Raw genomic sequence first — 25091 nt, forward strand, 5'->3', positions numbered from 1 at the left:
ACCTTCAAGTTCACAAATGCCCATTTTATGACAAATGGCAAGTGCAGGAAGCCAACAAATCTAAGCTCTTTATTCCGCGAATGCCAAATACAAGCAATTTTACTCAAATTACAATGTTTTAAATTACAAGCTGACTCTTCAAACAGCGTTTGCTATATCAGCCATCCAATACTTTAAACAAAGGCAGCACCTAGGAATCTGTTTGCTTATGCTAATTCCACCAACCTAAAGCTTCCTAAACATTTCCACAGAGCGGCCAGCGCTGCCCGGTTCTCTGCATGGTGCTCCTAGGAAGCAGCCTGTGACGAGGCAGCCCTGGGGATTCTGGATTAGTTTAAGCCACAGCACAGGAGCAAGAGAGATGTGTAGGATAATCACAGCTGACGGAAGAGGAGCTCCCCATAAACCTTATAAACCACATCAGTCTCCACACAAGTTTGTGGAGACTTCTCTAGTTAATCCACATCAAATTGGCCACCTTGTCTAATCGTGAAAAATTCATCTCTGTGTTATGTATTAAGGAACTTAATTTAATTTCCATGAGGCAGATGTTACTTGTATCTGATGAGCTTATGAGCTGTAATTCGCAATATGCTGCAGAAGCAGAGAGCAACGAGAGGAATGCAGCTGACACCACCACCTGCCTGATATTAAAGGCTGCTCCTCAAATGCGATGGAGAAATCTGCCAAAATTCAGCAAGAGCATCAGGCACATTGGGAAGTGATGCAAGAGGAGAAAAACAACTCACTTGAGATTACCAAGTAGCAGGGATTTAAAGAGGGTTTTCAAAGCACAGAGGTAGAATAAAAGGTATTTCAAGCCAACCACATACCTTCCTTTGCAACTTACCTTGTTGACCTCTAAGTATATAGAGAAATATGAGAAAAAATAACATGCTCAGTCTCAAAGTTACAGTGCACAAAGAGGGGTAAGGCATGAATACGACCTCCCTCAGACCTCACTCTTTTCTTCTTCTGTTCTCTCCCCCTCTCTGGGAAAACCCTACGTTCATCCTCCCTGCAGTGAGTCTCTCTGACAAACCTAACACCTCCTCCTAATTATCATGACACTTCTTAAACCTAATTATCATGATGTGTCAACTCTCCAACTCTGAGACATCAACTCTGAGACATCAGCTGTGTCTCCACCACTGTGATGCTTAGCCTGAGAAAAAAAAAGAAATCCTAAATCCGAGACTGTGATAAGATTTAGGGCCAAATTTCCTTGCAGCTATGAGAATTCACGATGGTGAGGAACCCTTTACATTCAAAGCCACTGACTGGGGCTGGATGCCAGAGAGGATTGTCCTTAGCCTTATAACCAATTCTTAGGAATGGCAAGTGTCTAGAAAACCAAAGAAATAAAGACTGTATCAAAAAATGCACTTGGACTTGCCTCCTAAAAAATGATGTGGTTAAACTGTGATATAAAATTTTTATGATATATTAGCAGCCCAAAGTTATCTATAATACTCTTCTACTCAGTCATTAAATGAATGTAAACGATTATGTAGAGTTCCCCTCTCACCTGCTTTTGCTTTATCCTGAGTCACAGCTCAACAAAGGATTTGCAGCAGCTCCTTCATGCACCTACCACTAAGAAACAGCCACCCCTATAACTCTGAGAAAGAGCAAGGAGTCCTGATAGTAACCAAACTGCCTGGACATGTATCTTGTACCTGGGATACCTATTTTACAACTGTCTAACTCTGGAGTTTCAGAAAACAGAAAATTTCAGGAAACATGAAGCTTTTCTGAGGTTTAGGGCATGCACTGAACATGCATTTCTGGTATTTTTTAAAAAGCACATTGCAGGTTTTGTACAGTTAGGTACACTCTTCGGGGCTCACAAGGCTTGCAGGAACACCATCAACCTGCAGAATCCCTCCCCTTGCTGTACCTGAATAAAAGCAAGTATCAGGCTCTAAAGGAACCCAGGGGAAAAAAAATACCGAGATGCAGCTTGAGTTGCATTAATTTCATTTTCACTGGAAATCAGGAGGAGAAAAAAAAAATACATGTGTGTGTTCAGGCTGCCAGAACTACTGTGCTAATGGTGCCAGGCCATACAACTCTGAGCCACTTTCGCTGAGAAACTACCTGATTTTATTCTCTCCAGATGTGATCATGAAAATGCTGCTTTCTGAGCCATTGTGCTCATGTGGCTTCTCAATATATAAGTACATTTTAGGCTTCAGCATTGCTTGCAAACTGGAGTCATATTTCTGATCCTGGGGATGAGTTTTTGAAAGTCAGCATAATTTCTTGGCTAGAAATGAGATAAGCACACACGGTGCTGAAGACCCTCTGCTCCAGGGTGCTGGAATTCCTCCTTTTAGACCCTGTTCTCTGACAAGGCCACGCGGGTTCCGAGTTCCAGTTTCAGCTCCGAAGACTTCATGTGCGCTTGTCTGCAGCACCCAGCTCCTTCAGGAACACAAGTGTCAACCAGCCCGAATGAAAGGTTTGATTTGGGAGATCTTGGATAATCTGGAGGATAAAGGTCTCCCTGGAACTGCTTCTGTCTCACGGTGTCCATTACATCTGCCCCCATCTTGACCTCGCATAGATACTCCCAGAGTTGCTCTAGGCCTAACCAGTAGCTGTGGGTTTTACTGAGAGATACTGCCAAGTATCTCAGGCGCGCACAGGAGGCTTTTTGCTCTAAGTGATATGAACAGAAAACATCACCAGCAAAACCAGTGGACACCTGTGCTCTTTAAACTGCTGCCCCAAAGCCACCTGTGAGCAGCACTGCCAGGCAGCACTTAAGGGCTTTCCCTGACCAATGCAGAAAAACCCGACTTGGGTCTTTCTTGCCCAGGCAGTAACTTACGTGATGCTACTCAGCTTTGAGTACCCTGCTGTTAATCTTGGTCAAAACCAGCTCCAGGCCTCGACTGGCAGCAAGTCCAGGTATTCGGACAGAAGCCTTGGGCTCCTCAAAGGACAGAGCACAGGGCCGCCCTGCTCTGACTGTCAAATCAGGAGCCAAATCAGGAGAATTTCCATGTTTGTGTCCGTGACAGGAACAACCGTCTCTTTTCTGCACTGGCTTTTCTCTGTCCTTCCTCATCTCCCAATAAAACCCACCTTACACAGAAGGTCCCCTGCCGGACATGGCACTGCAGCCCCACACTGACCGAGTGGGTTAACACGAGCCACACGTGACCTTCCACAGAACCCCACAGGGGCCTCAGTTCCTTTTCATTTGGACTCTGAACAAGCAAAGTCCATCTCTCACCGAAGTCCCTTGTGGTGTGCGATGGCTGGAGGCGGTGACCACATGAAACTGCTACATTTCTTGTGCTTCTCTCAACACAGTAAGGGAGCACAGCTTGGCTGCAAATTCATCCCAGACTTACAAACCTCTGCAAATGTTCTTGGGAACTTGATCCAACCTCCAGGTTTGTTTCATGCAGTTTCGGGTTTCATTGGGGATGTCTCTGTGCCCTACGTGCTGCCCCAATGAACGATGTCTCCAACAAAGCTAGGACATCAGCAAAAATGAGGACGTTTTCAGATAGCAACGTTTTAGTTTTATGCCATGTGAGAACATGCTTTGACAAGCAGTATGAAGACAATTACTGCTGTTCCAAATCAAAAATTGTTTGCAGTTAATGGATTTCTACTTTATTATTCTTTTTGCCAAGAAACTCAGTAAATGGATGAAATACCTCTGTGCTTTAACTTTTTTTTGCTAAACACCATAATCATTCACTAAGAAACTGTAAGCTTTTTCATCACAACATATGCACAAAAGCCCCAGCAAACTTTTTAGATGTTTGAGATGTTGAATAACTAACTCATCAACTAATCTTTGGCCCAGTTTCATCGAGCTGTATTTTCTGCCTCTGTATTAAACATCACTGAGGTAGCAACTGGGAAAGGAAAAATAATAATGAGGAAATTCTGAACATCTTTTTTGGATCACATGGATGAAATGCCAAAATACACTTAAGTGACTAGCTCATTGGACATATGAGATCTTTTCCTGTCAATAAAAAAAACCCTATTATACATTTGGGAAGGGATATAGGTTGTTTTCTTATATCACATATCAAAGAAGCAAAATCTTGTAAAATTGGTAGTCTGATATCAGCACAAAATCTCTGCTATATTCACTTCGTGGGATGGCTTAATCCCTGCATAAAAATACCGTTAAAGAAAAAATGAGCATCCAAACACTAACGGTTCAAGTCATAAAGAAACTATGTAGGACAGAAAGTAGTCAACTCTGTGCTCTCACCCAGCTGCTCACAGCTCTAATGTGACTGTTAAAGTGAGGCCCTTTCACACAGATGTGATTTGCAGAGGAAATCAACCCCAAACTGCCACCCCAAACTGCACCCAAACTGCAACCCCCCCAAACTGCCACAGGTTTAGAGGCTGACGGACCTGAAGTGAACGTAGCACGGCCTGGAATGGCAAGTGGTGATTTAGTGAAAATATGCTGGTTTCCAGCAGTGCTCCTGTGTGTGATTTCAAACCTTCCTGTGCTCCGAGCTTCAGCTACACTGATCCAGATGGGCAGAGTTAAAGCCTGCAGCAGACACAGCAGCATTTCACTGGCCCCTAAAACGTAGGATGCAGAGGCCTGATGAGGTGCATGGACCCTCGTTGCCAGCAACAGTAAATGCAGTTACACTCTCTGCAGCACAGAAAATAAATTAGTAGCCCTCACTTATTAATTGTATGTTTCCTCTAATGGCCCATAGAATAATACATTTATTTCATACTGCAACCCTGTAGGTTTCCACAAACGTTTTTTCCAACTTCCTACATTAAAGAGCAAACCATAAATAGTGGTCTATGTCTGGGTATATAATGACTAAAAATTGTGAAAGAGCAATCACTTTGATCCTGTTTGTTATAAAAACTAACAGGATACATTTTCTGAGTCAAAGCTAATGGGAGTAGGAAACCAAACTACTCCCCTTCATGTACTGCAAGTCCCCTCCCCCTGCCAAAATATTTATTGATATTCCTAGCATACGATCAGATTTAAAGTTATGTATGAAATGTATTAAAGTTAACAAAAGATGTTCTCTCATTATTTAAAACAGTAACACTCCTATTTTTTCTTTTTATGGAGGAGTTGCTGTAATGCCACTGGGTAAGCATTCAGTGCATTTCAAGGCTCTCAGCATAGCTAAGATATAGTATTTCTCCAGCTAGATCCCAAAGACCACATTAAAATGAGCTCAAAGTGCCAGTGTTGGAAGTAGTCAAATCAGGCTCTTGCTTGCCAGCTGTGCAGTCAAAGTCCACACCAACCCTGATCATCACCTATATATGGGACAGAAATCCTCCAGCTCCCTCTTGCAGAGAGCGTGGCCCCACTGGCCTTGTGTTAACTGCCTAACAGCTGCTGGTGAAGATGCTACAGAACTGGCATGGTGAGCAAATGAAATAAGAAAGACCAGAAAAGGAGAAGGAGGGCACAAATAAATGCAGAGACTCCCTTTCCTGAAGAGAATTCTTGTTTTTTTCCTAATCCTTTCTTCAAAGTGCTTCACACTGAAGGTCAGTGGGGGAAGGAAATTGCCTGTTAACTTTATTTTTGTGGAAATACTTTACATTGTAAGTAGCAGCAGGGGAACCTACAAGCACAGCTGCCAGGGGATGCAGCAGCACCAGAAGAGCTAGGGGTAACCACAGCTCCTTGGTTAACAGGACCAATATGAATAAGCAAACCCTCAAAACACAAGTTAAATCTCAATCTAAGGCCATTGAAAGACACTTGCCTGCGCAAAACACAGCAGCAGCTACCAAAGAAATACTGTGTTATACTGAAGAAGAAAGGCCACCGAGTACAGGAGAGAGAGGCTGCCACGCAAACTCAGTGTCATGAGGCTGGTCTTGCCAGCAGACTTCTCCATGGTGGCACAGCTGGCTATTCCAACGCTGCAGAATGTGTGTTCTTACCTACATCTTCCTCCTTCCCTCTTATGGTGTCTTTAGTGTCATCGCACAAGGTCCTCTAGTTAGCAATGAAATGACTGGGTATTATTGGATATTAAACTGCAGAACTAGGCAAACCCACCACGGTGTCTCTGCACATTGAGCACAGCAGTGTTTACACCAAACTAATTCCACCTACCAAGTTATTGCTGTCTCTTCTGATATTCTTATGTGCCACTTTTTTGGGGAAAAAAAGATAGGTCTGATTTAAAAAGAAAGGGAAGAACAAACTGCCCCCCCCCAATCTCTCCATTCCCTGGGAAACTAGAAGAAGAAATCTAGTGTCCTTAATTTACTTGCTTCAGGCAAACCAGAATTTTAGAAATATTAAATCAGGCTGGTTAACTGGACTGTAGCTGAGCCAAGTTAATTGAATAAAGTCTCCTTTCAGCAGTGTTTGCTTGCTGAACTAGTCTCTTTGTCTAACTGTTTCAGGCCACCAAAATCCCCCACAGGTCACTGGGACAATGTGTAATTCCAGCATGCAAAACAACTATTGTTAAAATGCACTCAGTTAGGTTTAGAGTTGGAGTTTCAGAGCTCAAGAATACATAAGGTGCCACACACACCTTTGACGCGTCCCCTCGTTCAGGTGTGCCCCGTGTACGTGCACCTGGGCACACCTGGTGTTTGCACATCCATTTGAAAATTTCAACTGCAGTACTCAAATAATCTCTTTCTGATTCCAGCTCTGGGAGCACATTTGTGCTTTCCACACAGATCGTTCACCTTGCACCCTGAAGGGTGCTGGGCAAGGGGCTTTGAAAAACCAAGTTCTCCAGGGGCGAGATCACAGCAAGCAATTCTTTGGTTTTGCACTCGTGTAAAAAGTTAATCCTATGATATTCATATGTTGCAACTTGGTGGAAAATAACCTATTTTGATAGCACAGTATTGTACCAAGAATAACTAGACCAAAAACCCTCCTTTCAAGGATAGTGTGCCAGGGCTTCCTCTCCTCCTCCCAGCATCAGTAGCACTGTGACGTTCATGAGAGCAGAGCCAAAGTCAATGAAAATTAAATCATAGAGAAGCCTTTCTAATAACTGTGTTTTGATCACATTAGCCATTCCTTTGCTGTGAACATACCATCCAGACAACCCAACTTCACTAATACCTGGATGAAACATATATTCTCATTGCCTTCTCTCTAACATTTGCATCCATCTGTTGCCTTCAGTTTTAACCTTTTGTTTTGTATTTCCATGCCATCAAGGCCACTGGGATTACGGTCCACATCAAAGGTTTCTTGGAGTTGTGTATTTTATGTACTTTTCTAGTCCGAGATCTTGGAGAACCACCTCAGGTTGTCCCATTTAGCTGGCACCTGCAAACTTCCTTTTGGATGCCAAGGAAGAAGCAAGCTCTGTCAGCTGTCCATGTGCTCTCCATTTCGTGGGACTGGCTGCATCCTTGCAGGATGCGCAAACCTTCTTGAGAGGTCACGCCCAACTCCAAAAATATTCCATGAAAATTAAGGCTGAAACCAAGCTTTTGGAGTTGTGAGTAAGAACTTCTTCCCTGTGAGGGTGACGGAGCCCTGGCACAGGCTGCCCAGGGAGGCTGTGGAGTCTCCTTCTCTGGAGATCTTCCAAACCCGCCTGGATGCCGCCCTGTGCCCCGCGCTCTGGGTGTCCCTGCTGGAGCAGGGGGTTGGACTGGATGATCTCTAGAGGCCCCCTCCAACCTCAGCCATTCCGTGATTCTCTGATTCTCTGAAATATATCTGAAAACATGCAATGCAGCAATTGGTACTTTGAGTATCTAAATTTACTTGAATATCTCATTTTCAGTCTTACTGCAGGTGGCCCTGCATGACTTTTCGCAACAAAACCTAAATAGGCAACATGACCTTTAAACAGGTATTTTTTAATAAATCAACTAAATTGGAAAGAGAAATAGAGTTTTTGTACAAGACAGCAGTTATTTATCACTTTATATGGTAAGGAAGCTTTATGGTAAGCAAACTTTATGCTATAAAAACAAACAAACAAAAAAAAAAACCCAAAAAAAGCACAAAGGAAAAGGTCAGGTCACAGCCAGTGAGTTCTCCAAGGGGCTGGACTGGATAGTCACAGGATGCCAGAGGTGCTAAATTTCCTAATCTGTAAGTCACTGTCTTGGCTGAGATGGTCAAGATCAGCTTTTAGCAAAATCTTGGCGAGAAAAGAACTTTCCTAGAATGTTACCTGTGCAATCTGCAATTTCCCCTTCCGTGTGTCGTGTTTTGCTGCTGTTATTGATGGTGCTTTAAACAAACCAAACAAAACACTGCGTGTATCCAGATGGGCGCTGTACGGAGCAGCCACTTCCACGGCTGATACGGACAAGAGGAGCTGGTTTCAGCCTGGGGGGTTTCAGCCATTTCATCCCAGACTATACCTGGAGACACACTGATACAGCAGTGTAAAAACTTCTATCATCTTTTACTCTGAAACCGAAAGAAAATAAAGCTTCCAAAACCACTTTCTTGCTACAGACGACATGAAACTGGTGCATTAGTGTCTTTTTAAAGTAGCTCCATGGGTACATTAAACAAAGCAAGCTCCCTATGGGTACTGCAGTTAGGACGTTATCAGCCCGCAGTGCAGTATGAATAAGGGCCCCATTCAGCTAAGAGATGAAGAAAGGCCATTGCGAGGGTTGATCCCCACAGAGCTGACAGTGAAATATCTGGACACAAACTTTTCCTATGGCAAAGAAACAGCCCTTCTCAAAGCGCCACTCCTCTGCTCACGGGCAGATTTAAACACTTATTTTAGGAGGCAAGAGGAGAAATGTTTCCGTTTGATCCTGGGAGGGAAAGTGAGGGATTTGTCCTTTCTTTCTGCAAAATGAAGTGCCCTGTGCAAGGCTAATGGGAAATGCATGCGGAAAGCTGGGAACTGACCTGGAAGCTGCCGAGACACGAGGCAGTGCCAAAAGCACACGGTGACTTTCCCCTCCGTTTTGGCTGCCGTGAGCCAAAGATGTGAAGATGTGACAAGATGCGTCAAGATGTGAACAAAACAGCGACAGAGACTGGGACCTCGAGTGCAACCAATTCACACGAGTGGTATTTTTCTCCCCCCATATCCAAGTTTTCCATATGAGCATTGCCTGGAGGGAAGCCACTCGCCTCTCAATTCACAGCAAAACCCATCTCACCAACTACAACACATGCTTTCCGTGCTCTGTGCGTTTCAACTCATCTTATAACTTGTATTTCAGGGCATGGCATTTGGGTTTTCCCTTAAAATGCCAACCCACTGTTTGATCTTTCCTGCTGACATGAAATAAAGAGCTGTACGTTGTATAAATCTTCAGTTTCGTTTAGCTTGAAACTGATAAAAAGAGAAAGAGAAAACAAAGCCAAACGCATAAATCCTTCCAAACCCAAGGCATTCCCTTCACCCTGAATAAAAATTCATTTCTGCACATCTTGTTTGAATTATCATCTGAAGTTTGTCTTGTTCCATCTCCAGAACAAGTCAAATAGCAGAGCGTAAAGATATGCCTACATGAACAAAAACACATGAGCAACTTGGGCACGGCAAACATAAAAATACGCCGAGACTAAAAAATATTATCTGCCAAGTGACATGGTACTTTGATCCCTTTGTTTCTGTATCCTGTCACAAGGATTCGGTCCTGCAGCTACTGGAGGCTTCGGCGGGCACTTCCATGCAGGGAGAATCAATAGCCTGATGGAACCACGATACTTAATAAGACAGGATTATGCTATAGGAAAAAAAATAACACAAAGGACAAAACCTGTGATGCTAAACACTATGCAAAAGTTCAAATATCAACAGGTGGTCCAGCAATGGAAAGTTTCTCCTTAGCTACTTCCATGTTTGAATTGCTTTTTCATTCAAAAAGCCAAATTTAGTTTATAATTTCAGGTTGCAATCAGCTTTCACATGTTTTTTATCTATTTCATTGCAGAATGCCACCATAGATCCAGACTGCACCATCAATAATATGAGCAATGTTGAAACCTAAGGTCTGAATTAAGAAGACTCGATTTAAAGTGTGTTCTCCTGCTTAACAACTGAATGTTGTAGCAACTATTTATTTTAGAGCAAGTACACGCACTGTTTCAGAATTGCTCCATTTTTCATATACCTTCTGAAAAAGCCACCCAATTTACATGCTACCAAATAAAAGAAATACTTCAAAAATCCTTGCATTTTACTAGAAAGCCATTTTGGGGTCAAGTTTGGTGACCCTGAAGCAGCTTCTGCCTGGATTTCAACATAAAACAATTTTCTGGCACTACTTTTTTTATCCTTGGACAATTTGAATTTTGATCCAGAAGGAAGGGTATTATTTCTTTAAGAACCTGTAGAAAAAGGGAGAAGGCACTGGCTGGTATGAGAAGAACAAAGATGCTACATTTTAGGGCAAAGTCTGAAATACGAGATAAACTATAATTTATTTACCTATTGTCATCACTATTCCTTGACATAGCTAGTCATTCAATATAGCTATGGCAGTTTTGAGCAAAAATACATCAATAAGGGAAGTTATTTTAGTAGAGCATTGAGGTGTAAGACATGAGTAAGAAAGTGCCAAAGAAATACAGGACCCGTAAGCACACGGGGCTTGGGTGCTCTGCTAGGCACCATGCAGACACAGTCCCCAGGCCAACACCTTCAAATTCCCAACACTTTTCATGTTATTCCATTAGTAACACCCCGAATATTAAATATATCACTACCAATACTTACCACTTTTTAAAATAACTTTCAAATGAGCATGAGGAAATCCTATGACATTAGCTATTAATTTTACTTCTGGAAAAACAATTAACAGCAGAACTAAAATTAGTGAGCTAGATAAGACACGTGGACAGTCTGCAATTGGAGTTTTATATTCAATTAATTCTTTTCACAGATGCATGTGTTCATGGAAATTACGGATTCTGCTTCCAACAAAGCAAAGGAAATTATTACAAGGAAAGCTGAGTTGGATAATTTTTTTTTGCAGAGTCAAATGGTCATTGAAAGGAGAAGAGAATGGGGGAAGAAGTCTGGAGCCTACTGCATTTTACAGTGGCAACAGAGAGGCAAAATCTTGCTAGTTAAAAGCAAAAGAGGAAGACGGGAGCAAAGATGTCAAGAATTGCTTAGAAATGTGCTTCCACATTAACAGGAATTTAAATCAAGCCCACACACAGAAAGGAAAATCTGCTCACCCAAGAATGATGATCAGGTTTGATCACAGGTCTTATTTGTGCTCCAGTTTGCACAGGAATAAACTTTTAAGATATTCAACAACCTCATCCATAGACAGCCCAGAGACATCACTAAAAACATTTGTCTTAATGGTCTGTAAATCCTTTCAAGATTTATGTTAGAAACTCTTTTATTGAAATCTTTATTGTGTTATCCAATTAAACCAATGGGAAATCTCCATTAAAAGAAGCAAGGGTTAATGCATATTAAAAGTATTTTGGTAGCCTCTGAAACTTGATTTTAAACTTTGCTTACATTTCCCCTGTGCAAGCTGGACGTGATTTGCAATAGAAACACTACACAACTCACAAAGTTTTGTTAAAGTTGCAAGTGCCTCCTAACTGGCTTCCTACTGCTGATGCACTGCATCCCAAATAAAAAGAATACCTCCTTTATACCATGAATGAGGGGAAAATTCTTTACAATTAAAGTTTTGAAATTGAAGCTTTTTTTTTTTTCTTTTTTAATGCTCTAATTTGCACTGTTGTTTTAGGCAAGAGAACTTTGGTGTTTTCATATGTTTTCACCTGTTTTTTCATATGTTCTAATAAAGCTGGGAGTTTCCCTTTGTTTTTAAAGAAACATGGCAATCTATGGCAAACCTAAGAGCCATCTCCACCAAAGTCCCACACTCAGAGCCTCAATATAAGTGAAGATGTTCCCACAAAGCCCGAGCAAAATGCTCTTTATTTGTAACGATGATAATTAACTCAAAGCTATAAATACAAGACATACCCAACATAAACTACTGCCAGAAACTGCAGTGTTTCCAAGCAATGGGAAACAGGTGTCTCAGTCCCTAGGCAAAGGAAACGACTCACACAAGTGCTGGAGGCTGCTGCAAAGGAGCCCTGGGGCCGGCGCTGCCGCCAGCATCCCGGCGCTGCCGAGCACTGTGCAGACAAACTGCTCCCGTGTTTATAGGGGGGAAGCACATGAGCGGCATCTGCCTTGGCAGGGCTCTTCCCTCCTGAGGCCAATTCTGACTTCTAAATAAGTAAGGAGCTAAGTAAATAGGAAGCAAGCAGCAGCAGCCCTGGCAGGCGCGCCACGGCTGCGCTGGGCTGAGGGAGGGTTTGTTGCCTTCTGCCAGTCACTGGTACAAGTGTTTGATGTGGAGATCATAAACCATGATGGGCTATAATTTATATTTCATCCATTGGTTTGAAAAGGAATGTTATCTGTCTGCATGAGCATCACACACTCTGGAAACTCCATCTGGGTGCAGTTACTGAAGGCTGTAATTGCAGTAAATCATGGGCAGAGACAGAGCCTTGGTCTTAAAGATTCAGATGTCCACAACTTGAGGGCTGTTTCCGACTGCAGCGCACACACAACATTGCCATATGAATAAGGCTGAGAAAATCCATGAGTAGACGGAAATGGGAACAAGAACATGTTTCCAGACTGCAGTCAAAAATCCCTGCACCTTTCTTTCCCCACTATCTGCCTTACTGACACTTTATCTTCCCAGTTAGCAAACCAGATGACCCAGATTTATGTGGATGTTTCAGTGCGTAACAGCAGGGCAATGGGTGCAGCACGAGGCATTTCTACCCATTCTGTATTTTTGTCTCTACCACAACATCTGTATTATCAAGTATCTTATCACGCAATTTGACAATTGCTGAGAATCAGAAGTCCCTCTTTCCCCCAGCTCCATGAGAACGTGTGGCCCGCACAGAACATATTGAATACACAAACCTGTGGAGGAAGATTGCTTTAAGGTCTGGAACTCACAGCAGGAACCGAGCTACAGTTCTGTTCTACTTGGAAACCATAAAAGCAGGGGTTTAAAAAAAGAGCAGCCGTATCTGGTGTTTGATGCTTAACAGTATGCAACATGTTTATGGCATGTATTAGGCTACAAAATCTGAGTTCATAGCCCGGGACAACAAAGCAGAACTCGAGTTCTGGCATATGTAGTGGGAAATAGAAAGGCATGCACAGAGTGTAATGGATATTGCTGCTCCCTCAAGAGCGTGAGCTGTGCAGAGCAGGTGGTTCAGGGAAAGGCATCAGCACTCCAGAAAAAAATTAAAATACTATTAAAAGAGCAATTAAATAGCAGCAGAGTGGTTTAAATAAAACAAGAGTCGCTGAAGATTTTGTTTACTCTGGTTTCAAGCCTTTTTCAAAAAAAAAAAAAGGAACTACACAAGTCAATTCCACAGATTTGTGGAATTTTATTTCTCAAAATTAAAAATGGAAGAAAGTTTGGGTAAAATTCATAGTGACTAACTAGAACTGCTTCAGTCACTTGGAATTCAATTATAAAGGACACCAAAATCCTGAAACCCAGACAAGGCGTCACTTCCAAACTGCTTTAAAAGAGTTTTTTGAATTCTGAGCCAAACAAATCCTGAGGGTCTTTCTGTTGTCCCACACCAGCTTCTCCCCAGTTTTTAAGAAGCTCTCCTCGCCTTCACACCATGCAAAATAATCACAGAAGCAGCAACAGAAAACGCCCAGTATATAGGAGGGAAACATACCAATATATATGATAACATAGCAAGCCTGCATATTGTCTATTTTTTTTTTAAACACATTAGATGAGATCAACAGAGAGAAGTGTTAAAGGGTTGTGTTAATTTCCAAATATGCTTTCAAGGGTGAGGCTGTCTCCAGGAAAAACAACAGGCACCAGCCAAAGAGGAGATGGTGTCAATACCAGCTACTCTCAACCACACTTGGTCTCACAGAGCAGAGCAAATTTACGTCACCAAGTGAACATCGGTTCATTTTCTTCTTCACTGAAACCCTTTGTCTACAGCAGATGCTACAGAGAGGATTACAGAGGATTCTCTGTTTTTAAAAGTTTTTCATTTTTAACATGAAGTAGAATTAAAATGCAAAATTTTAGGTAAAACTCATGAAAGTTCAAATTAATTCAGTGTATTCTGAGTTTTATTTGTGTTAATCTCCAAGTTTGTAATTCAGTCTCCTTTAGAACAAAGATACAAAGGATACTGGCATTCCATGAATAAAAGCCAACAACCTCACAGAGAATAGTTTTCATATAAATCCATTTGCAAAAAGCAACTGACTAACATTCAAACATAGTACAGATAACCAAAAACAGTATGTAAAGGAAGGCACATTAACCCTAGAAGGGCAACATGCTGATTTACCTAGATAAGAAAAAAAAAAAGATTTTAAATCAGTTATACTATGAGTATAATGTTTATTGAGGATTAAAACACTGTTTGACCAAAAAAAGAGAAGTCAGAAGAAGAATTGTTCTATAACTCAGCAGCTGCTTGTGCCCTTTAGAATAGTGACAAAGAATTTATTCAGGTTTTATTTCATCTCTCTTTGCAAAGCATGTATCATCACTGTGTCATACAGTATGAGACGCCTAAAACACACATGAACATACCATTCTGATATATGCATTTATATACAGGTTGGGCAAACCACGATCAGCTACACCTGAAAAAAAGGCATGCTTACCTGTTAATGTAACTTAGAGCAACATATGTTGGCTGTTGAAGTTCTTGTTTCTCTAATACACGTGGGTCTGTATCTGCAAAAAATAAAAATAAATAAATGAGTATATTTGAGGTTTTGGCATTTATTCTGAAACATATGGGACTGTATACTGCAAAGTAACTTAAGTGGAGACAAGAGCTATAAAACAGCTCCGCCCAGTTTACTCTTACAGAATCTGCTTAACACTGCACAGTCATTTATTTATTCATTCATAAACCCAGCATTGCATTACGTTACACAGGAATTTCCAACATCAACAGTGATATGATTTCCAGTGATCTCACAAACTTTGATAATCTCTGTCATAAATATTGGTTTTAACCGGTTCCCAAGATTTACAGTCTTAAAATAATCAATCTTTCTTCTTTTAATGTAGCAATTTCTAAACTTGGTTGACATGTTCTGAGGCATTTGAAGACCGACTAAACCTCTTTGCCTGGGATTTGATATTTTTCTTCTACATCTCAGTTTTTCTTTTTCTCCCTTCTCTAGAGCTTTTTTTTTTTTTTAAGTTCTTGATCATAAGAGTCATACAAAAACACACCTGAAGCAAAATGCCAAATGCCAGCAGAGCACTGCTGATTGGAAGCCCTGAAGCAAACATCACCCAACTCCCTCTAGTGCCAACTTCCTCATTCAAGTGAAAGAATATGCTTTAAATCCCTATTTCCATCAGGCCTTCTCAGTTAAGTTTGGTTTTATCCAGCAAAGAAGCAGAATTAGTTCAAGTTTCTGAAGCCAAAAACAGGGCAGTATAACCATATTTAAGCAGTATTTAAAAAATATATTAAAAAATAGGATTTTCTTGGAGTTTCAAATACAATGTAGCTCTGCATCACAGAAATGCATCTTTAAGCATTCGCTATAAACAGTTTTCCAAAGCTCCCAATGCGAAATGTGTATCATGCAGGTGCATAATACTATGCAGTCATTAACTAAATATTTTATGCGTGACTTCAAAAGAATTCCGGGAGCAACTTTTACTTTTTAACTATACTTTTTTACTTTTTAACTATAAAGAACAAAAAAAGATTTTTTTAGTAAATGTTTCCCTATAGCACTCCTGCTATCCATCTTATATTCCTGAGAATATTGCATCTACTTGGAGTAGGGGGGAAGACAAGAACAACCCAACAAGCAAAAACCCCCTAGTCAGACCTGTATTTTAGACTGCTCTGACTCAATCTGATCTCACCCTACAACTTTAACCAATATTAATGGTGAAAAGCTCGTGAACCCGACAACCACATTTGTTTGACTTATTAAATTTAGTTTTTTTGTTGAAGTTGTTAGATAGTTGTTTTAAAATATGAAAGAAAACAGAAATCCCCAACAATTGTTGTGGAATTCGCCCCTGCTGCCCTGCCTTAAGGGAGACTTTAAGCTGGAGCGAACAGGGCCTGGGCTTGCGGCAGGCGCCGCAGTCGCAGGGAGCATCCCCCGGCTCCACACAGAGCTCACACTGATGCTCATCTTCCTTCCTGCATTTGTTCCTGCGAAGCTCAGGCTCCCAGATCTGTTCCCAAGCCTTATCAATATGCCCACACAGAGATAAATACCTCTAAGGAAGTGCAGAGAACGGCGATAAAAGTCCAAGTGCCAAGACAAGCGATAACCCAAAGCGCCCAGACGAGCGATAAACCCAAGCCTATTACCCCGCAGAGACATGGGCCCTTCCCGTCCCCGAGGAGCATCTGCACTAAGTGCTGGCGAAGCATCAGGTGTCTTTTATAATCGTTATCTTTATAATTCGCTTCTGGGAGGAAGCTCAGCTCGCACCACAGGAAGATCTCTGACTTGTCTCTGTCTCCCCCAGGCCTGGAGCCGTTTAGCAGGCCGTCGTGGAGAGCTCTGTTACAGATTTATGCTGCCGCAGCGCAAGGCCTGGCACGAAACTGCCTTCATACAGAGGGTCTGCAGAGCATTAATCCCAGACAGGACTATCTGCTTCAGCCCAAGGGAAGGCATCTGTGGTTAAGTGCCTACGTCTCTGCTAATCCAGTTCTTAAATGGGATTAACCTCCGCCTATAAAGAATAGTTTCTGCGCCTGAGCGAGGCCGAGCCGGGCCTGGTTTACATCAGAGCACGAGGGGAAGCTCACGTGAAGAGCGCGGCAGCCGCATGCCTGCCAGCTGCCATCCCAGCGCCAGGCGAGCACAGGGAAGCCCATAGTCCTTGTAGGAGGAGGTTGTCACAGCCCAGACCCTGTGAGCTGGCACCGGCGCCTCGGTCTCCGCAGCCGGGGCTGCCTGACGCCTGCTCTCCATTGCCCCACTCCATGCATCTGATGGCACTCGAAGTGCGGGCCGGTCGTGGCACATCCCCCAACCCACTGAAAAACGAGCCAGGACGATGGCCAAGAAAATCCTGCGTGAACTCAGCACTCAAAACGCTTCACGTTTCTCTTCCTGACACGGCCACTTCATGGGCTGCAGTCGCGAGAACGTCGCCTTTGCTTCCGCGCCGCAATCGGGAGCTACCCGATCCCGCGGATGTTACTGCTCTTCCCCAGCTGTAACTGCCAGGCTCCCTCGCCGGCACTGCTGGCCCTCTGCTCCTGCTCCGCAGCTCCATGGAGCACAGCAGGCCAGTTCGGCCGCGGGATCCTTTCTCGGCTGGGTCAAGATGACTCTGTCCTTGCTGGGAGGAACCACAACCCATGGGCACCACCGTGGCTGCCTGCACCCAGCATGGTGCTGTCTGAGGAGCCACGGTGGCCTGTGACACGGCCTCCTCCCCATCGCCATCCTCACCATGGGAGGAAAAGGGAAGCCCGGGAAGGACAAAGCAGCAACTACACTGTGGGGCTGGTGCTGTGGGGCTGGCACATGAGGGCGCTGGGAGAGGGCAGCAGGGGCACCAGCCCGCGCGGGCCCGGAGGCCATGCAGGCAGCACCCATCAAACACGGGCGAGGGACTCCCATCTATGGAAAACTGGAAAACTGCAGTTATTTTTCTCGATGCCTCCCTGCTCTGACGAGAGACTTGTTCCTGCTCTGCACCCTGCAGTGGTGCTCACTGCGACTCACTTCTCTGTCACCCTCCTACAACATCAACAGTTTGTTCCTCCGTGCCTCACGGCGCTCATCCTGCCTTCATGCTCCGGTCCTCAGCCAGGACCCTTCCCTTTCCTGTCCTCTCCTTCCCATCTGCCCTTCACAAAACACCTTTTTGCTCTACTTGTCCTTCCTTCCTTGCCTTTCGCTCCTGCCCTGTCAGCCAGCCCACTTCCCTGGCCTCAAAATGTCCTGACATATAAACAAGTCAAACACCAGAGATGTGCGTAACCACTTGGTCCTCCTGCATTGCAAAGAACACACACGTGTTTTTTCCCTAACACTGCCCTTTGCACCAGTTTCCCTGCTACTCTCGACGTTTATTTTTCTTCTCATTGTATCTTGCCTTCATTGCAGACAGTCTCTACTTAATTTTCTGGATGTTAGCGTACTGCCAAGCTCAGAGCAAACGTGCACTCCTGATAACTACAAGAAATGACTGCTATTCCTGGGGGGAAAAAAAAGAAGACAGAAAAAAAGTCAGCATATTGTGTTTTTTAGGACAGTTGATGGCGAGATGAAGTAGTCCTATTCCCTGATGCTGGGAACAACCTTTGAACTTAAACTGACAAGGTTCTTCTCTTTCAAACCTAAGGACATCCACAGACACCACAGTGTTTTAATGACACACGAAGCCACAGTTTCTGAAGTAGATGATGACACCCAAAAGCACTTTTTTTTCCCAAGAAATACTGCATAACCTCCTGCTCTGCAGGGTATCAGACAAGTCTTCCTTTTGATCTTTTCTCAGTCTCCCAGAATGGCTCTGTGAACGATCTGGTCACTGTTTCTTCAAACATGGTCGTCAGCCTAAGTAGCCTAAATACTTTCCAAATAGACACCTATAATGGATTAAACATATCCACAGATGACAAATGTCCTTTTGAAAAGTGTTTAAGCAGTACAACTACAGCTCAGCTGGGCTCTCTTGGTCTTACAAGGAAAGAAAAATATCCACAGTCCGTGCACACAAAAACAACTACAGATTTTGTTTTGATCAAAAGTTGGTTCTGCAAATGTATGGGATATTTAAGACTCACTACTTCATTATTTTTTCCATATACCGAATCACCTTAAATCTAATACTACATATCATCACCCACTGCACACTAGCTGCCCTCACTACAGCTTTCTTTTCGTAAGCATTACATTCCAATGTGTTTATTTTATAAAGAAAAGAGAGTAAACATTATATACCATTATGTATGTTCTGTAACACTGGGATTTTTTTTGAGTTATTCTCTTATTTTACTATGATGTTAAATATTGAAAACTATACTACTAAAATGCTAAAATGTATGTGTAAACATTCACACTACCCAACTAATCATCTCTGGGATTAGGCACACTTCAATTTTTCACATCCACACCATGTTTCATACTGACAACCTGACAAGAAATACGAACAATTAAGACTAAGACTATAAACTGCACTATGCCATTTTTAAAGTGTTCAGATGAAGCCAGCTATTTTTCTGTGCTGTTCTAACAAAATGAATCGCTATGGAACTAAGCAAATACTACTAAATTGCACCATACTATGCAGAAAAAGCTTACAACTTGGAAATACTGCAAAATTCTAAACTGGCAAATTATTTTAAAGGAAGAAATGACAACCAAAAAGAATACTCATCCTGTTTAAGTACTATCTTCATAATGCACTTATTTTCTTTTGCATGAAGATTTCTGCACAGAATACATACCATATCTTTCTTATTATATATGGAAATATTAGTTTTGCCATACCATCATACAGGAAAATTATCATAGATATTTTTTATAAAAGGTCCTGCATTTAAATCACAGAGAAAAGCCATTTTTCACCTATAAAGAGCAGACAGCAAAGTGCCACCAAACTTTTACAACTGCAAAGCTTTCTTACAGTCACAAGAAAACATGCTAATTCATAAAGAGAATCTAACAAGAAAATATTTTAATGTAAAAGAGGCAAAATTTAAACTACTCTGCAATCTCTTCAACAGCCCATTAGGACTGATGCACCCAGTAGTGTCTGTACCCCACTGCACTACCAGTGAATAGACAAATGCTGATGTCAAGACTGACAAGAGTCCAGGTACCCCAAAAGGACATCTGAATCCCTGTTCACATAGAAATGACGTGACTGGATTTTCAAGGTTGTTCAATACCTGTTACACTCCAAGAGATTTCACTGAAGTTGTAGATACTATATTTCTGGAAAGAAAAAAAGAAACGATCAATACGTTATCTAAAATCTGGGGCTTGAAAAATGTATCTACTACCAGCCACACCATTAATTAAGCAGAAGAGTTGCAACAACAGCGAAAAATATAAAACTCCCCTTGTCATCCCAATGGTATTACCTGCCTTTTCCTCTTTAATCTTCAAAAGAGCAACAAAACGCCCCCAGTGTAACTCATATTCACAAGGATCAAGGCCTTCCAGCACTATCTTTTCCCTGGTCACCTGGGGATGTCCCTGATCATCTCACCATTCAGTACAAAATCAGTGCGTGTAAACAACATTACGGAGTGCTCAACTACCAACACACAAAGGTTCTTCAAACTCACCCCGTGCTTCATTACTGCATCTGCACACACATTCCTCTTACCCACCAGCAAGTTCTCCAAGTGTCTGTGCTCTATTTCCCTTGGCCTTAGAAACTGGCAGATGCAAGTCAGCTCAGCTAATTAATTAAAACCTACATTTCCCTAGAAGCTGACTTGCTTCACTAGGGGCGCCAAGGCAAATATTTCTGTTGGCTTCCTCAAAAGTCCACAATTGTTCTTACATGGATGGAGCTTAAAAAGCCAGAAACAGATAAATTCAGCATTCCTGGAAACAGTGCCCAACCTAAAATTTCCATTACAAGGCAGCCACTATGAATGTCATGGTTTTAAATCCAGATGCAGTGTTATTCCGGTCTTCTTATGAATTTCAAGATAGCTGACAACTACAATTTTACAGATCATTAACATGGTCCTCCACTAAAACCTTCAATAGAAACAGGAAAACAGTATTTAGCTTTTCAGCCTATGGCATATGCATTCCACATTTCTGTATTTAAAAGTACACTCCGAACCTAGCAGGGGCTGCTGCACATCCCTGGCTCCATTCACTAGGAGCTGCTCCCTTTTCCTTCATCTTCAAAAAGGATGCGACATGTCTCAGAACACAGTGCACTCCAAGGACAAAACACCACAGGTAAAATGCCTACCATGATTCTACAAAAGTCTTGTACAATCTACTTGTCTTCAAGTACACATTTCATTCTTGTGCATAGTTTAAGTTCTTTCCAAGATCAGGGTGCTGAATGCCACAGAGACGGACCTAGCCGAGCATGGAAGTCAGGTTAGATACCAGGCTCTTTCACACTTACAGATTAATCTATTGTCGCAGAGATGCCTAGGGAAGCTACATGCAGAGCAAGTTCAAACAGGAAAGCCCTGCATCCATTTCAACTCTTACATTCTCATCAAATACTCTAGGTCCAAACTATTTTTTTAGCATTAAATCCTCTCCTCACTTGATTCATCCAAGACTCACAAAAATTTCTCAGCTGCTAGCAGTTTATTTTCCCTGTCAGATCGCCTGTAACTGCACAAAGCCACAAAGAAAGATCCTGAATGGCACAGGCCACAAAAGCCTGACAGGATGGGCAAGAAATTTCAGTCCCTTCCACTACTGGGAGACAGCTTTGCATTACAGTTGGGTCAGTCTTGTATGCAGGCCTGGAGCACATACTTCCCACGGGACCACTCACTGATGGCTATTGCCACATCATAGCGGGAGGACAGCAAAGTCCCAAGTCCAGGCAAGGCACCACAGATCACAGCCAAACTGTAAACTGTACCAACGAATCCATGTGCGCAGAATCCAGGCCCAAAGACAACCACGTACGGCCCAGTGGTGGCTTCAGGACTAGTAAAAACCTCTGAGAACTCAAATGTGGCTCGACGCAAGCACGCAGCCCTCAACACACGCAAGGGGCACAAGGAACGGGAACATCTACTGTGGCTCTTTCCTAGGGCTTGCTGACACACCAAAGCTAGTGAAAACATCTTAACAACTTAACATCAAAACATCTTAACATCTTAACAACTCTGAAGTGCTTTTACATAAAAGAGTCCCCATGCCCAGGACACCACTTCAGCATTTTTATTCCCTTAGTGTTATCGCCGCAGAACCCGCAATGCGCAGTCACAGACCTGGGTATCCCTGCAAGAAGGACTGCGTGAAGATGAGGATACGTGAGCTCAGGAACAGCCTACGGTAATTAAAGCAACAAGATCTGCAGGAATCAGACCAACCAACAACATTAACCCAAGGATTTCGTGATTAAAATAGTAGCTGAGCAACACAACTGAGCAGGTTAACTGACATTTTCAGGTTTTAATATAAAAATCAATTGCCATGTAAATAAATACACGAAGAGTTGCAAATCTTAAAAGTATCTTTTTGTTAAAAAATACACTGCAAAATAACTAAGAAATTTGAGATTTAGACAACATAAAAGAGAAAGAATGCATGGAGTCCAATCATGGATTCTGATCGTTTAAAAATGTTCAAAATTCTGCAATTAAGTTAATTATTGTACACTAGCAAGTTACTACAGTGCTCCTTAGTTGTAACTATACAGCTAAAAGCAACCTTTTCATCTGTCATATTGTCTTCAAATAGGCAATTAAAGTGAAAAATGAGAGCATGCCTAACTTTCCAGGCCATCTATTATTTATAAATAACACAACGCACAAACACAACCAGGACAGAAGTTCTCAACCCAAACATTTCATCAACTTAGTCATGTCTGCATTTTTTTCCCCTCAAAATATATTCCTGTTGTTACTCTTGTGGTCCTTATTACCAACAATCTGAAGAAGTGTTTTCCCTGCCAGAAATTAAGAGAACCTTTCCATCCTCCGTCTCCAAATAATCTGCATTAAACACAGTTAGATAGTATGGAACATGCTAAAACCCTCCTCAGACCCACAGCACAGGCTGAACTGTGGGTCCCACCTCCCCTCAGTTGAAGTCACTTTACCACCCCAATTTTAATGCATTTCCCCTACATCTCCTCCTCCAAAAACCCATCCAAAACTCCAGTGGCAACTACCTAAGAGCTGTGTATGGGTACAACCATAATTCTCTAAGAGAATATTACTACCCACTGTGATTACAGCATCCTCATAATATTCTCAGTAGCTCATGTCTCAGATTATAAGAGTTAATGCTGTAAATCAGGTACTTATTTTTTTTCAAACGGAACGTAATTGCTGGTAAGTAGCTGCAGAGCTACAAATGTCAGAAAGGCAACTCATGATCTGTTAGATGAAGTGAACTGCAAGCACACTTCATGTGCTATGATGCTTTTCCACGTATTAATTAGTTTTTATTTGAAACATATAATTATTGCAGCAACCCAATGCAGTAATTAATGTTTTTTCTTTCTGATGTGTAAAATATTCATTAATCAAATCAACAAGAGACCAGCACAGCGTTGTAAAGGTCCCTTAGGGAAGGAATAGAAAATGAGTCTGCCGGCATTTTACTTCACTTTTTAATGCTGAAATGTATTCCATTCTTAAGCATTTGAAATGTTAACATCTTGCTTGCAACTTCTAAGTGCAAATATGCTCAATGAAGCTTGAAATATAGAAAAATTAGAGGGCCATTTTCACTAAATTTCCAGCATTTAATTCAAGTCAAATAATCTCATGAGGTGCCACTGAAGAGTGTTAAAATGAGAGGTCCATTCTCACTTTACATTCAAATAAGCACACAGAACATAACACATAATATTAGCACTCTCTAAAATAATCGCATTTCAATGATGAAATGAACATTTTTATTCCTCACTATGCTATGACAAGCTTCTTTTGTGTAAGAGTTTTAAAACACAGAATAGTGTAAAAAGGTGCTCGCCTTCACCTCGCCCAAATCTGAAGCGCCCCCCCAATTTCACTGAATCACAGAATGGTTGAGGTTGGAAGGGACCTCTAGAGATCATCTAGTCCAAGCCCCTGCTCCAGCAGGGACACCCAGAGCACGTGGCACAGGGCGGCATGCAAGCGGGTCTGGAAGCTCTCCAGAGAAGGAGACTCCACAGCCTCCCTGGGCAGCCTGTTCCAGGGTTCTGTCACCCTCACAGTCAAGAATTTCTTCCTCACATGGAGATGAAATTTCCTGTCTTTCAATTTGTACCCATTACTGAACATACCCCCTGCACTAGCTCTAACACAGCTCCACTGACAGAGCCCTCTAATGGGGACACAACAACCACACATCAGGAGGACTTCTGTTGACAGAGTTGTGTTGTCACCTCCCAAGTGACACACGAGGGCAATAAAAGCAGCACCAGCAGAGCCAGGACCATCCAGGGCCAAGCTGGTATGCGGATGTCTGTCAGGTGGAAGCATTTTTCATTCCGTGCACTGACAGGCTGGAGAGAAAGGAAAATGGGGTCTGAGGTGGAGGTGCTTTCCAAGGGAGCCCTGGTCCTGGAGATGAACAGTCTAGGTGCTCAGGCAACCAAAATTTACAAGGAAACTATTTTTGGAGTTGACAACAGACTAATCTAGGGTTCAGCTGAGTGGGGTGGCCTGTGCAAACCCATTGGTAGGTTAGGCCTTTTCTGAGCAAGATCAGGTAAGTAGTGGTGGAAGTGGAATTTTTACAAAGAAAAGAGAAACAACAACAACAACAAAGAACCACAAGACGACCGCTTTTTCAAATCAAGCATGAAAGATGCACCCATGTTTATTTAAATCCATATGCTAGATACACTGTGTTGCATAAGGCAGTTGTTTCAAAACAGTTTTCCTATTAAAAAACTTGGAAAATTTATAGGTTTGTGTTTTTCCTCTTTATTATTATTGCTCAAATACTCAAATCCTTGTTCAAGTCTAGTTTTAATAATGAAAACCTGGCCAAACATTCCAAAATAAATAAAACCTAGTATTGCTTTTGAAATAAAAGTTCAAAATATATACCTTGACAGTTCTGATGCTTGGGGTTTTATTTCCCAATGTAGTAATGATCTCCAGGAGTTAAAATAATATAATTAGACCCCAGTTCCACGGCCGGCTAAACCACAACTGAACGTTGGTGGCACATATTTCATATGCAGTGTCAAAAGATCTTCATTTCAGACCATCAACATAGCACTAAATTTTCGGGTGTCATTGAGAACAGGCCACTCCTAATTTTGGCTTGAATCACTAAAACAAACCACTAAAGGAAGGGCAGGTATTATTTCAGTAGTTAAACGTCTTCATCGTTACCACCATGAAAAGGAAGGGCTGTACCACGAGTTGCTTATTGTGTGCTCACCCCTGTGCAAACAGGGCTTTTTTTGTGTTCAGTGGTTGGTTTGGGGGGGTT

At 42.2% G+C, this 25091-nt stretch overlaps 1 protein-coding gene across 1 annotated transcript in view; it reads right to left on the bottom strand.

Annotated features, from left to right (window-relative positions):
* JAZF1 (JAZF zinc finger 1) overlaps positions 1–24832 on the bottom strand; it is an 80466-nt gene extending 55634 nt beyond the window's left edge. Inside the window, exons 1-2 of the mRNA XM_026050815.1 lie at positions 24701–24832; positions 14637–14709 (exon numbers count right to left, since the gene is read on the bottom strand). The gene's annotated coding sequence lies outside the window, so the exon portion shown is untranslated. The remainder of the gene's footprint in view (positions 1–14636; positions 14710–24700) is intronic.
* Positions 24833–25091: the final 259 nt, after the last annotated feature.

The sequence above is a fragment of the Nothoprocta perdicaria genome, unplaced genomic scaffold (assembly GCF_003342845.1).
Source record: "Nothoprocta perdicaria isolate Ctin4 unplaced genomic scaffold, notPer1 scaffold_70, whole genome shotgun sequence".
NCBI classification, from domain to species: Eukaryota; Metazoa; Chordata; class Aves; order Tinamiformes; family Tinamidae; genus Nothoprocta; species Nothoprocta perdicaria.